Below are 14187 nucleotides of genomic sequence, written 5' to 3' on the forward strand. Positions count from 1 at the left end.
TCATAATTTTTATTCACAAAAACATTGTATTAAGAACTCTGATCATAAGTTTTTATAATAAAGTACTTTTGCTTCAAGAAAGTTGAATTTTAATGTATGAAAATTTTCATAATAGTAAAACGGGTTGTTGTTCCTTTAATTATTTAATTTCTCTGTACTGTGGAATGATTGATTTAAAAATAGTTTAGTCGTCGACATTTTAAAGAGACTGTTAACCACTTTTTATTATCGGGTTTCCCAAAAAATAAGCAGGTAAACCAAAATAATACTGACTTTTTAACTTGGTAGGGGTATATAAATCTTATGGTGTTGTAAAAATGAACTAAAGTACAATGTTATAGATTAACTAAAATTTAAGAGAATTATAAACTAGACAAGTTGAAAAAAATCTTAAGGGCTAAATCATGGTCAATATTACTACAGTTTAGTTCATTTTGCAATGGAAAAGGGTTCACTGTTTTTTCAGTGTACAATGAATTAATGAAATGTTCATTAATAGTACGAAATATTTGATAATTTTATTTTAACGAATTTATGCATTTGTTATAAGTTTGATTGGCAACGCTACCAATATAATTTTAACGATTTATGGTATAATACACAAACATTTTATGGTGTTTTCTGTGCTAAATTTCAGCTGCAGCAGCATATGACACAAAAGTCACCGGTAATACCAAAGTCTTTATGCAAATCTCTGAATCGAGGTGAAGACAAACTGACTTGGAAGACCAATATGAAGGGAACTGCAGCTGTTTGATTGATGGAAGCAGGACAACAACTCTACTCGAGTAGTCGACGATATCTGTCAGTTTGACAAAGCAGACTGACAACTCAAGCATTAGTTATGGAAGTTACGTTAGTCGCGAAAATTTCGAACACTTACACCGAAAAAAAGAAAACTGTTTTATCGTACGAATAAACTATTAACGAATGAATAAATTCTTACAATTTTTGGGAATCGTAGGAAATTTTTTTTTTGACTTGGTTCATATTGAACATATGAACGCGGTCATTGAACTTTATATTCACGTTAAGTTCATCAAATGTTTGATACATACTTAACTACTAGAAATATTTTTTGTGCAACAAAACCAAGTTACATTTTCCGTTAGTTTAACTAAGGATATTTTTTTGGTGTATAGTAACCAATATTAGACTTGGGTAGTAGAAGGAACTAGTTAATTGGAACTAATCACTCTAAGGGATTTTGGTATTGATTCCGAGGCTTTTTTAAAATAAAGAAATTTTTAGCGACCTATCTTGCTTTAAATCTAGGACCAATAAAATTAATATTAGGACACAGATCTCATTCTCTTTTCGCGGTTTATTAATAAAGGTACTCACGTACAAACAAATGTCAGTTTAAAAATCCAAATTATAACGGATACTTCAAAGTAAACAAGTATATACGGTCGTAAGTTCGGCCAGGCCGAAGCTTATGTACCCTCCACCATGGATTGCCTAGAAACTTCTACTGAAGACTGCCGATGGCAAGGTATCTTCAGACTTCCTAACACCGTAATATATACCACATAGTCCATACGTGGTATATATTAAACTAAAAAAGGCCGATTAAATACGTATATAATTAAGTTTAAAGTTTCTATATAAATACAATTTTGACAACATTTTCTATAGAAGTAAAATTTGGAAAAAAATTTCTATAGAAATAAAATTTGGAAAAAATTTTCTATAGAAATAAAATTTTGACAAAATTTTCTATAGAAGTAAAATTTTGACAAAATTTTCTATAGAAATACAATTTTGACAAAATTTTCTATAGAAATAATATTTTGACAATATTTTCTATAAAAATAAAATTTTGGTAGATTATTTTTGGCTCGAGTGGCAACCATGATTATGAAACGATATGGACCAATTTTTGTGTGATTGGGGATCGGCTATATATAACCATGCCAAAATTGGTCCGATATGGACCAATTTTGGCATGGTTATGAGCGGCCTTATACTAACACCACGTTCCGAATTTCAACCGGATCGGATGAATTTGGCTCCTCCAAGAGGCTCCGGAGATCAAATCTGGGGAACGGTGTATATGGAGGCTATATATAATTATGGACCGATATGGACCAATTCTTGCGTGTTTGTTAGAGACCACATTCTAACACCATGTTCCAAATTTCAACCGGATCGGATGAATTTTGCTCCTCCAAGAGGCTCTGGAGGACAAATCTAGGGATCGATTTATATGGGGGCTATATATAATTATGGACCGATATGGCCCACTTCTTGTATGGTTGTTAGAGACCATATACTAACACCACGAACCAAATTTCAACCGGATCGGATGAATTTTGCTCCTCTAAGAGGCTCCGGAGGTCAAATTTATTTTTATGGGGGCTATATATAATTATGGACCGATATGGACCAATTTTGGCATGGTTGTTAGAGACAATATACTAACACCACGTACCAAATTTCAATCGGATCGGGTGACTTTGCTCCTCTAAGAGGCTCCGGAGGTCAAATCTGGGGATCGGTTTATATGATGGCTATATATAATTATGGGCCGATATGGACCAATTTTTGCATGGTTATTAGAGAACATATACCAACGCCATGTACCAAATTTCAGCCGGATCGGATGAAATTTGCTTCTCTTAGAGGCTCCGAAAGCCAAATCGGGGTATCGGTTTATATGGGGGCTATATATAATTATGGACCGATGTGGACCAATTTTTGCATGGTTGTTAGAGACCATATACTAACACCATGTACCAAATTTCAGGTGGATCGGATGAAATTTGGTTCTCTTAGAGGCTCCGCAAGCCAAATCGGGGGATCGGTTTATATGGGGGCTATATATAATTATGGACCGATGTGGACCAATTTTTGCATGGTTGTTAGAGACCATATACTAACACCACGTACTAAATTTCAGCCGGATCGGATGAAATTTGCTTCTCTTAGAGCAATCGCAAGCCAAACTTGGGGGTCCGTTTATATGGGGGCTATACGTAAAAGTGGACCAATATAGACCAATTTTTGCATGGTTGTTAGAGACCATATACTAACACCATGTACCAAATTTCAGGCGGATCGAATGAAATTTGGTTATCTTAGAGGCTCCGCAAGCCAAATCGGGGGATCGGTTTATATGGGGGCTATATATAATTATGGACCGATATGGACCACTTCTTGCATGGTTGTTAAGTACCATATACTAACACCACGTACCATATTTCAGCCGGATCGGATGATATTTGGTTCTCTTATAGGCTCCGAAAGTCAAATCGGGGTATCGGTTTATATGGGGGCTATATATAATTATGGACCGATGTGGACCAATTTTTGCATGGTTGTTAGAGACCATATACTAACACCATGTACCAAATTTCAGCCGGATCGAATGAAATTTGGTTCTCTTAGAGGCTCCGAAAGCCAAATAGGGGTATCGGTTTATATGGGGGCTATATATAATTATGGACCGATGTGGACCAATTTTTGCATGGTTGTTAGAGACCATATACTAACACCACGTACTAAATTTCAACCGGATCGGATGAAATTTGCTGCGCTTAGAGCAATTTGCTTCTCTTTGAGCAATCGCAAGCCAAGTTTTGGGGTCCGTTTATATGGGGGCTATACGTAAAAGTGGACGGAGACCATTTGCAATACCATCCGACCTACATCAATAACAACTTCTTGTGCCAAGTTTCAAGTCGATAGCTTCTTTCGTTCGGAAGTTAGCGTGATTTCAACAGACGGACGGACGGACATGCTCAGATCGACTCAGAATTTCACCACGACCCAGAATATATATACTTTATGGGGTCTTAGAGCAATATTTCGATGTGTTGCAAACGGAATGAAAAAGTTAATATACCCCCATCCTATGGTGGAGGGTATAAAAACGTTCTCTTAATTCCAAAAAAAAATCACCAAAGACGCAAAATCCTCTAAATAAGTCTTCGTCTATATTTGAAGCTTTTTATCTTAAATGTAAAGATTCAATATTTCAATTAATGCGTTTCTTTACTTTAAGGAAAATCAGCCTTAGTTCAAAGACATGCGACTTTAACGGAGGGACGAAAATTTACATAATTTGTGTTGTAGATTTAATTAAAAATTGAAGCAAAGATTATAAAATTTATTTTAAGCATTGTTGTCATTTTTTTTTATTTTATTTCAGCTTAAAACCATACATTGACTAAACTACAAGAGTAGCTTAATTAAATTTAATTATTTTAAAGAAATTTGTCCTTAATATTTAGTAAATTTCGCATCCTCAAATTTAGGTTGCGTAATCCTTAAGATCATGTAAATATTTTTTTCAGTGCGGGAACTAGTTCCAGATCTTTCGATCTTGTGAGAGGTGGGACTGAATTAAAAACTCATAGTTCCACTGATACCGTTATATCAATTTCAATATTTTACATCTATTTTCTGAGGTGCAATATTGAGTTCTAGACATTGTACTCTATGATCTATTCACAGCCCAGTCTACACAAAGAACTAAACCAAATGGTAACCCTGAGCATAGTTTCGCACATTAACGTTCATTTTCATGTAGCTTCGTTAGGCTTTATTTAACTGCCGGTTAAGAGAAAATAAACTGTCCATATCTTCTCTACGGTTAACTTTAACTGAACAAAATTCAGCAGTTAAGGTCTTAACTGACATATGAAATATATAAGCAAGGTGACAGAGATGTCCAAGGCCGTATTCAGGGGGGGATGAGGGGGATCAAACCCCCCCCCCCCCCGAAATGAATGAATGTTTTTATATAAATAAATATATATTTTTAGCTGCATAGAAAAATCTTATCGAAGATGTTGGAGAAAAGCTGAAGGTTTTATTTTGAAAAACGCTTACCTATAAAACTTGCACAAATCATAGAATACTAGTTGAAAAGCCCTTCAAACGACGGTCGAAAAAAACAATTTGTTTTTGTTCTCGCACCACAAATTTCATTTTTGGAAAATGTCTTTCTGCTTTTTGTGTGTTTGTTGTCCTTTTTGTGAACATGACTCGCTTTGTTTGGCCATAGCAACAACAACGAAACAGCCAAACATACATGTGTAAATGAAATGGCGCAAAACTGCGAAAAGAACCTTCCTAATTCAGCGACGGAAGCACTTGGAGAGTGCAATAAAGAGATATTTCCAAACGTGCATATTCTTTTAAAAATTTTGGTCACTTTGCCAGTTACTCAGGGATGGAAAATACAATTTATAAGAAAGTACAAAAAAGGTATTTTTTGAGCGGAAAGGTACTTTTTACTAAATTTCAACAAAAATTTCTCTGGAAGATTATTGTCAAGAGACTGAATTTTAAAGAAAATAAAATTTTGACAAAATTTTCTATATAAATAAAATTTTGCAAAAATTTTCTATAGAAATAAAATTTTGCAAAAAATTCTACAGAAAAAAAAATTTGCAAAATTTTTTCTATAGAAATAAAATTTTGCAATAATTTACTATAGAAATAAAATTTTTACAAAATTTTCAAATGAAATAAAATTTTGACAAAATTTTCTATAAAAATAAAATTTTGCAAAAATTCTATATAGAAATAAAATTTTGACAACATCGCATTCTTTTTTCGACTAAAACATTCTTGAAGTTCAATAAAATCCTGTTTTTGACTATGTCTTTTACAAAATCGAGATTTTCTTCCCACATGAACATGTTTGTTTTGCCACTAGCAAATAAGGTTGATAAAGACTTTCTCAAAATATTAAAATATTTTGTCAAAGCTATTGTACCATAAATCTGATATCGACTCAAAAATGTCTACACAAAAGGTACTAAATCCTTCGCGGGGGTACTACGGTACTGACCGGGGTGAAAAAGTATTGAAAAAAGTACCATAGTACTGCATTTTCCATCCCTGCAGTTACTACGTGCTCATCCGAACGTTCATTTTCAACAATGAAGAGATTAAAGACGTATCTTAGAAATTCGACTAGCGAGAGTAGACTCAATGGATTGGCATTAATGTCGGTTCATCGCCGAATAAATGTGCCGACTGAAGAAGTCATTGATTTATTTGCTGCCCAAAAAGCCCGTCGGCTCAATGTAAAGATTCAATGGAAGAAATCGGTTCAGATTTAGATATAGCTCTATATATCTTTCGCCCGATATGGACTAATATGGACCCAGCAGCCAGAGTTTTATACCGATTTGCTTGAAATTTTGTACAAACATAACGCTTAGTCGTATAGTCAAGTGTGCAAAATTTGATTGAAATCGGTTCAGATTTAGATATAGCTCCCATATATGTTTTTCTGATTTCGACAAAAATGGTCAAAATACCAACATTTTCCTTGTTAAATCGCCACTGCTTAGTCGAAAAGTTGTAAAAATGACTCTAATTTTCCTAAACTTCTAATACATATTCATCGAGCGATAAATCATAAATAAATTTTTGCGAAGTTTCCTTAAAATTAGGTCAGATTTAAATGTTTCCCATATTTTTTTACTAACATTGTGTTCCACCCTAGTGCATTAGCCGACTTAAATTTTGAGTCTATAGATTTTGTAGAAGTCTATCAAATTCTTTCCAGATCGAGTGATATTTAAATGTATGTATTTGGGACAAACCTTTATATATAGCCCCCAACACATTTGACGGATGTGATATGGTATGGAAAACTTAGATCTACAAAGTGGTGCAGGGTATAATATAGTCGGTCCCGCCCGACTTTAGACTTTCCTTACTTGTTTTTTTTTTTTTTTAAGTTGAACCCCCCCCCCCCCCCCCTCCGAATTAAAATCCTAGCTACGGCCTTGGAGATGCCCATAGTTTAAAAGTTCGTTAGCTAACGTAGCAATAACAGAGCTTCATGAAAATGGGGGTAAGAGTCGAAGTCTGGCGATTTTACTGGGTTCAGAGTCGAGGAACTATGGCTAAAGTGAAAAGTACTACCTGAGGTATAACGATACTTTTTTTAAAGTACCATAAAAACCCAAACGTTGTTAAGTGTGTATTGTGAGTTTGGAGGCAGCCATGGGGTAATAGTAATTCTGAACAGGTTCCAAGAGCTAACAATTATTGCACACATACATAAACCAAGGGAGAGACAACCAAAACATTTTAGGATTCGGAAGTGCAAAAATTGTTAAAAAATTCATAAATCCAAAATTTTTGTGTTATCTCTATATTTAGTCCTAGTATATCTCTAGGGAAACATAAAACAAGAATCCTTCGAGCCGGATTTGAACCAGCGACCTATGGATTACTACCAATTGTATCTTGATTATTCTACAGTCCACCGCTCTACCAACTGAGCTATCGAAGGAGATAATAAAAAGAATGCTTTCAAATTTTAAAAATACGGAAAAACATAAATTGCTGATACAAGTTGACCTCCAGATGAATATATGTGATATGTGAAGAATGCTTCACTATCTGAAAACCCAGCATATTAATCAGTACCTCGAATATATTTTTTATACCTTATGAGACCATTATGTTATTCAATTGTGTACAATTTCCCATTTGTAATTGAAACAAAAGATCAATAATATTAATATTGTGGTTTTACAATAACAAATATACCATAGGTATCTTTAAAAGATGACTGGCCAGCTGAAAGTTTGTCTATCAATTTCAAAATATTTTACTCAGACAAATCTTTTCTCATAGCAAATACAGATGATTGCAATTGACCTACAATTTTAAAATTAGATCTTATATTATATGACCAAGTATCACCTTCGATAGCTCAGTTGGTAGAGCGGTGGACTGTAGACAATTTAATCGTGAGATATTTGACCTGATAGTAATCCATAGGTCGCTGGTTCAAATCCGGCTCGAAGGAGAATATAATTTTTGTCATTTTTGTATTCTTCTTTCAACCGAGCTTTGAGAAGGTCTCAATTCAGCTGATGCACTAATTTTAGTACGAGTTTACATCCTTTCACAAAACTTCGACTTATATTATAACATCAGAGGAGATTGGAGAGATACTATGGGCACATATTCTCTCACTAGGGTGTAAAGGATTTGCGTCAGTTAATTGAGAAGTGATGGCTATTAAGATATGGATTTTCTGACAGTATTTTAGAGGTATCAGGAAAATTCAAAGTACTTATGTTCAAGTTGCTGAAGTTGTTGTGTATGATTCAAATCGAAATTGATCCCGTGGAAAAAAGCAACGAGATCTTGGATCTTATGAATCAAGGTATCTAACTGATACAACTTCTAGAGCTTAGTTTTTAGTTGAGCCGAGAGTAATCCATATGTCGCTGGTTCAAATCCGGCTCGAAGGAGAATATAGTTTTTTTTTTTATTCTTCGATACAACATAATGACAATGACGTTGTATTCTTCTTTCAGCCAACATTTTGTTAACAGTACGGAAACCGAGGCTTCAATATTAAGAAAGGTATTTACATTCACTAAATTCAAGGTTAGTTAGGTTAAAGTGGCATCTCGATTAAGATTCAAGCTCACTTAGACTATTCAGTCCATTGTGATACCACATTAACTAAAAGTACCTATTACATATGGGCACTTCTAGTTTTAACCGCTGAATCTTCTCGATTATTTTCTTCTTTTGAACCAACCAGTTCCAGTTCGCTTCGCAGTTCCCCGGTATGTTCCTATGGCCAGGCACCCATATTAGGTGAATATTGTGCTGCTCAGCCATCTCATTGAGAGATTTGCGGCAGTCGATGGCCGTTTTCGAGTTAATGAACACAGAGTCCAATGATTTTATTGCAGGTTGACTCTCTGAGTATATATTAATGCCAACATTTTTTGGAACATTACTTCTCAGCCAATTCGCCATCTCTCGTAATGCTAATATTTCAGACTGAAAAACACTACAGTGATTAGGTAATCTTTTCGCTATTCGAAGTTCCACATCTTTAGAATATACTCCGAAACCCACTTGTCCATCCAATTTGGAGCCATCAGTGTAGAAATCTATATATCGTTTATACCCCGGGGCCTGTGTGCACCACGCCTCACTGTTGGGAATTAGAGTTTCAAACTTTTTGTCGAAAAGTGGTCTCGCCAAAGTATAATCCACTATGTTAGGCATATCTGGCATTATTTTGAGGACCGAACTATGACCGTACATTTTTTCCGACCACAGCGATAGCTCGCGCAACCGCACAGCCGTTGTTGCAGCTGACTGTTTAGCCAAAATGTCTAAAGGCAATAGATGTAGCATGACAGTAAGGGAGTCTGTTCCTGTCTTACTAAATGCGCCTGAGATACATTAGCTCGCCATACGCTGAACTTTATCTAAACAAGTCGGTTTCTGAAGTGCCGGCCACCAGACTACAACACCATATAGCATTATAGGTCTAACCACTGCCGTGTATAGCCAATGCACAATTTTTGGTCTTAGTCCCCACTTTTTCCCTATTACCTTTTTGCACGAGTACAAAGCTACCGTGGCTTTTCTCGCCCTCTCTTCAATATTAAGCCTAAAATTCAGCTTCCTGTCCAAAATAACGCCAAGGTATTTTGCACACTCACCAAAGGGAATTTCAGTACCCCCTAAGGAAATGGGCCTAACCGTGGGAGTTTTGCGATCTTTGCAGTACATGACTATTTCTGTCTTTGCTGGATTTACACCAAGACCATTATCTTTCGCCCATTTCTCAGTCATCCGGAGAGCTCTCTGTATAATATCTCTGATTGTGGATGGGAATTTTCCCCTGACTGCTAGCGCCACATCATCTGCATATGCCACCACTTTTATCCTTTCTTTTTCTAGAGAAACCAGAAGGTTGTTTATAGCAACATTCCAAAGAAGAGGTGATAGAACTCCTCCTTGGGGAGTGCCTCTGTTCACATACCTTTGTATGTTTGCTTGCCCTAGTGTGGCTGAAATACGTCTGTTTATTAGAAGTTCGTCTAACAGCCTAAGTATACCTGGATCAACATTCAGAGTTGTCAGTCCATTTAATATCGAGCTCGGATGGACATTATTGAACGCCCCTTCGATGTCTAGAAACGCCACGATTGTGTATTCTTTGACAGATAGTGAGCTTTCAATAAAGCTGACCAGTTCATGCAATGCGGTCTCAGTAGACCTGCCCTTCGAGTATGCATGCTGTCGTTTCGAGAGCAAACTTGAATCTACGCTAGTTCTAAGATACATGTCTATCATCCTCTCCAGGGTCTTAAGTAGGAATGAGGATAAGCTGATTGGTCGGAAATCCTTCGCATTCGAGTGAGAGGATTTTCCCGCTTTAGGTATGAAAACGAATTTCCTCCACTTTCCTGGAATATATGCTAAGTTGATACATCCTATATATATCGCCGACAGTCAGGGGAGTAATTCCATCAGGTTCGGGGGATTTGAATGGTCCAAAGCTGTTTAACGCCCATTCTATTCTAGATTACGATACAATTTCCTCGATAGCAAACGATCGCTGAGCCCCTGTGGCACCGCCAGAACATGGTTCATCCGTCTGATTTCCAGGAAAATGTGTGTCCAATAGTACCTCCAGCGTCTCCTCACTGGACGTTGTCCAATTGCCCTCCGTTTTTTTTTAATGAAACCTGGAGCGGAGTTCGTGGATAGTACCTTCCGTAGTCTGGAAGCCTCGGACGTATTCTCAATACTGCTGCAGTAATCATTCCAAGAGGTATGCTGAGCCTTTCTCAGCATAACTCTCAGATTCTTCTTGTAAGCGTCCCAATCCTCAGGAGCTCTGGTGGACTTTGCTTTGCTAAAGAGCTTCCTGCAGGATTTCCTCATATTACTTAACTCCGTAGACATAGGCGATAGATTGGGATAGATTCTAACTTCAGAATAGGTTCATTATCCATATTTTCAGGATAATGAGCAATTAATTGATAATTCAATTCTCTGAAGACAAGGAGCTTTATGTTGTCTTCAATCTTAGGTAATTTTAAGTAGTGATTGAAAGATTTGTCGTGTGGTTGTCGATGATATTCAGTGTCGGCAACAATTTGATTTGCTATTAGATTGTCCTCTCATTCGGGTCAAGAGGATTTAAGCCTTTTACGATGGAGTACGGCGGATGGATGTGCTGACAGTGTTTCGAAGAGAAATTTTAAACCGAATACTTATGTTCATGTTCCTGTGTTGGAAAATCGAGGAAACCCAACTGAATACCACCTATAACTATCACAGATTTGATGTTTAGAATGAGCTGCTCAAGGACTACAGTACGAATGGTTTTGAGCCCTGTATTGTAGGGAGAATTCAATACCCAAGGTCCATGAAATTCTCTCTTAGCCAACGAAAGCTGTGGTTCACCCTTGTTATAAAAGTATATATCACACCAATTTTTCCAAGTTAAACGCTAGGTTAGGTTAGAGTGACTGCCTTTTATTTCACGCTTACTTAGTCTACTCAATCCATTGTGGTATCAGGGGCGGTGAGATTCCCTCATTACAATGAGTGCTGCTCGATCACCGTGGACACATCTCACACATCCTAGACACAGAGATTCTCTTCCTGAAAACAGTTTGAAAAGTCTCATTTCGTTCAATTTCGTACCGCAATTTTTAAGCTGTAGATAGAAAAACATACGTATTTGTTTATACAATCAATTGTTAATTGAAATTTCTTCAATCAAGGAAATGATACTAGGAATAACCGACGCCAATTACAAAAAAATTGAGTCTTTCAATTAAAAATTTAATTGATCCAATAACCATTTGTGATTGATTTTTATTTTGATTAAATTCATTTCCTATGCAATCAATTCATTTCCTAATTATACCCTGCGCTACACTATGGAACAGGGTATTATAAGTTAATGCATATGTTTGCAATACCCAGAAGGAGACGAGATAGACACATGGTGTCTTTGGCAATAAAGCTCAGGGTGGGTCCCTGAGTCGATCTAGCCATGTCCGTCTGTTCGTCCGTCCGTCCGTCTGTCTGTGAACACATTTATGTGATCAAATTCTAGATCGCAGTTTAAGTCCAATCACCTTCAAATGTTGGCACAAGTTTCTGTTTTGGGTCAGAATAGAACCCTATTGATTTTGGAAGAAATCGGTTCAGATTTAGATATAGCTCCCATATATATCTTTCGCCCGATATGCACTTGTATGGATCCAGAAGCCCTGATTTGCTTAAAATTTTGCACAAACATAACACTTGGTCGTATAGTCAAGTGTGAAATCGGTTCAGATTTAGATATAGCTCCCATATATATATTTCGCCAGATGTGGACTTATTTGGCCCCAGAAGCCAGAGTTGTTGAATTTGGTTGAAATTTTGCACTAGGAGTACAATTAGTAGTGTAATCAAGTGTTCTAAATTTTACTGAAATCGGTTCAGATTTCGATATAGCTCCCATATATATCTTTCGCCCGATTTTCCGTCATATGGCCACAGAGTTCAAAGTTGTAGTCCGATTTACGTGAAATTTTACACAGGGAGTAAAATTAAAATACTAAGTATACATGTCAAATTTGGTTGAAATCGGTTCAGATCTCATGTGTGTGAAAATAAATTCGAATTTAAAATTGCGGCAGAGGCCTTAGCCGAGACACAAACCAGCACCTTCAAAGCAATTTTAAATTCGAATTTAATTTTACAAATTTATCATTTTTTTGGAAACGCTAAAAATTTTTAAATGGAATTTGATTGAATTCGTTAAAGACGGTCGTAAGTATTCTTAATTCGAACAAATTTCTTCACAAAAATAACTTAGAAACCGGCAAAATTAAAATTTTGTTTAACAAAAAAGGGCCAATTGAGCGAAAACCGTTCGGTGTTCCAAAACGAAACTACAACCATTGGATAGGTCTTAGCGCGCACTATTCACATTCGAAATAATTTCATTAGAAGAGAATTTCAGAAAGCGAAAAATTGCAAAATATTTTCCGAATGAATTTACATCAACGAGGCCACTGTGCCAAAACCCTTCGAGGTTCCAAAACGAAAATACCACCATTGTATAGGTCTTAGTGCGCACTATTCAAATTCGAAATAATTTCATTAGAAAAGTATTTCAGAAAGCGGAAAATTGAAAAATATTTTCCGACTGAATTTACATCAACGAGGCCACTGTGCCAAAACCCTTCGGGGTTCCAAAACGAAACTACCACCATTGCATAGGGGTTAGTTCGTACTATTCAAATTCGAAATAATTTCATAAGAAAAGTATTTCAGAAAGCGGAAAATTGAAAAATATTTTCCGAGTGAATTTACATCAACGAGGCCACTGTGCCAAAACCGTTCGGGGTTCCAAAACGAAACTACCACCATTGGATATGTCTTAGTACGTACTATTTCATAAGAAAAGTATTTCAGAAAGCGGAAAATTGAAAAATATTTTCAGAGTTAATTTACATTAACGAGGCCACTGTGCGAAAACTGTTCAAGGTTCCAAGACGAAACTACCACCATTGGCTAGGTCTTAGTACGTACTATTCAAATTCGAAATAACTTCATTAGAAAAGTATTTCAGAAAGCGGAAAATTGAAAAATATTTTCCGACTGAATTTACATCAACGAGGCCACTGTGCCAAAACCCTTCGGGGTTCCAAAACGAAACTACCACCATTGCATAGGGGTTAGTGCGTACTATTCAAATTCGAAATAATTTCATAACAAAAGTATTTCAGAAAGCGGAAAATTGAAAAATATTTTCCGAGTGAATTTACATCAACGAGGCCACTGTGCCAAAACCGTTCGGGGTTCCAAAACGAAACCACCACTATTGGATAGGTCTTAGTGCGCACTATTCAAATTCGAAATAATTTCATTAGAAAAGTATTTCAGAAAGCGGAAAATTGAAAAATATTTTCCGACTGAATTTACATCAACGGGACCACTGTGCGAAAACCGTTCGTCTAGACAGCTTGAGTATAATAATAATAATATGTAGAATTAATTTTATAAGAAAATATTATGAACTTCAAAAGTTATTGTTTCTCAACTCCTTTTTCGTGTATCAATTTATTTTAACTTAATACATTTACGAACTGAAATAATGTATACATAATTAATATGACCACAATTAACAAATTTGTTTTAATAAAAATGTTGATGAAAATAAATTGATTTATTTAAACAAACTTGCGTATATTTCTTTTTGTTATCTATAAATTCTCTCCTACCCGTATGAAAAAATGGGAAAATGAGAAGTAGTTATCGGTCAGAAATCACATCAAAACTGCCTTATCTGTGCAGAAACGACATTTTAATTTAAAATTATTTCGTAGGTGTTAGTATCCACTTTTACAACAGCATTGGTTTGTAATGTTATACAGC

At 35.9% G+C, this 14187-nt stretch overlaps 2 protein-coding genes and 1 non-coding gene across 3 annotated transcripts in view; 2 read left to right on the plus strand and 1 right to left on the minus strand.

Moving 5' to 3' along the window:
• LOC142228697 (uncharacterized) overlaps positions 1-14187 on the plus strand; it is a 51768-nt gene that overhangs the window by 15324 nt on the left and 22257 nt on the right. The window lies entirely within an intron of this gene.
• Positions 1-14187, plus strand: part of Abca3 (ATP binding cassette subfamily A member 3) — a 177711-nt gene that overhangs the window by 14888 nt on the left and 148636 nt on the right. The gene's annotated exons all lie outside the window — the stretch shown is intronic.
• On the minus strand, positions 7167-7264 carry TRNAY-GUA (transfer RNA tyrosine (anticodon GUA)). Its single transcript has 2 exons — positions 7228-7264; positions 7167-7202 (listed from the first exon to the last, which is right to left on the minus strand). It is a non-coding gene; the product is annotated as a tRNA-Tyr (tRNA).

The sequence above is a fragment of the Haematobia irritans genome, chromosome 3 (assembly GCF_050003625.1).
Source record: "Haematobia irritans isolate KBUSLIRL chromosome 3, ASM5000362v1, whole genome shotgun sequence".
Taxonomy (NCBI): Eukaryota; Metazoa; Arthropoda; class Insecta; order Diptera; family Muscidae; genus Haematobia; species Haematobia irritans.